The sequence below is a fragment of the Plectropomus leopardus genome, unplaced genomic scaffold (assembly GCF_008729295.1).
Source record: "Plectropomus leopardus isolate mb unplaced genomic scaffold, YSFRI_Pleo_2.0 unplaced_scaffold1386, whole genome shotgun sequence".
Lineage (NCBI taxonomy): Eukaryota > Metazoa > Chordata > Actinopteri > Perciformes > Serranidae > Plectropomus > Plectropomus leopardus.
In genome coordinates this window covers 1-1,277 of record NW_024614791.1, presented here as the reverse complement: position 1 = coordinate 1,277, position 1,277 = coordinate 1, and the positions used below count along the sequence as shown (strand labels likewise).

General features: G+C 34.0%; 1 long non-coding RNA gene across 1 annotated transcript; it reads right to left on the bottom strand.

Moving 5' to 3' along the window:
• Positions 1-631: 631 nt before the first annotated feature.
• Positions 632-1,047, bottom strand: LOC121964059. The gene is made up of 3 exons (XR_006107314.1): positions 993-1,047; positions 841-896; positions 632-711 (listed from the first exon to the last, which is right to left on the bottom strand). It is a non-coding gene; the product is annotated as an uncharacterized LOC121964059 (long non-coding RNA).
• Between the last annotated feature and the right edge of the window lie 230 nt (positions 1,048-1,277).

Below are 1,277 nucleotides of genomic sequence, written 5' to 3'. Positions count from 1 at the left end.
AAATGTTTTACACTTAAGATAATATTCAAACTTACCGTCCAGCAGGTCTCTGATCTTGTCCAAGTAGATTTCAAAATAGGAAACCTGCAAAAACAAAATAGAAACTTTTAATATCTACTCATCATCACCCTCATACTCATAATGTTGCTCATTTAGGTATTTAAGCGCATTGTGCATTGCATCGGTTAAATGCCAGAAAAGTAAACAGTACATTCACATATGTTGCTCTAAAGGTTAAATGTGATTTTAAGAAAAAAAAAAAAAAAAATCATATTTTATACATAAGAGAAATTGGTCAACAGCCTATTTTGAGTCTCAAGTTAAAAAAATTAAATAAATAAATAATTGAATAAATAATAATATATTTTTTAATAAACCAGAATACACAGANGCATACAGCTTAATTATGGTTAAAAAAACAGTAGTTCTCTAGAAATTTTTCATCTAGCTTTTTAAAAAATAATTACCGAGATGCTCATTGCTTTTTTTCCATGTTTTTGGAAGAAATCAAAGCGATTTGCTTCAGGTTTAATTAGCCTGTGAGAGGAGTTTGACTTGCAGCACAAGAAATGTGACGTCTCTCCCGGTTTCAAAGGGTTAAAATACACATATAAGGTACATACTGGTCACGGCCACGTGCCGGTTGTTTTTGCCCTCATCTATGACGTCCATCACCTCCTCCGGACTGGACACGAAACGCTCAGTGCAACCCTGACAGAGGAGGAGAAACGCGCACATTTAGGTGTTTAATCACTAAAGTGAGATTGTGTTATTGAAGCTCGTCTGCACGAGACTGAGAGTTAAAGACGACATCTGTGAATTTAAGAACCGTTTACACACCTTGACATACGGCACTCTGTTTTTGTCTTCATGCACGGCGAGGTTCGTCTTCGACACTTTGAACAGAACAAAGAAAACGCAAAATCACATGTTGACTCTTTAAAAATACTACAGATGAAATGTTTTACACTTAAGATAATATTCAAACTTACCGTCCAGCAGGTCTCTGATCTTGTCCAAGTAGATTTCAAAATAGGAAACCTGCAAAAACAAAATAGAAACTTTTAATATCTACTCATCATCACCCTCATACTCATAATGTTGCTCATTTAGGTATTTAAGCGCATTGTGCATTGCATCGGTTAAATGCCAGAAAAGTAAACAGTACATTCACATATGTTGCTCTAAAGGTTAAATGTGATTTTAAGAAAAAAAAAAAAAAAAATCATATTTTATACATAAGAGAAATTGGTCAACAGCCTATTTTGAGTCTCAAG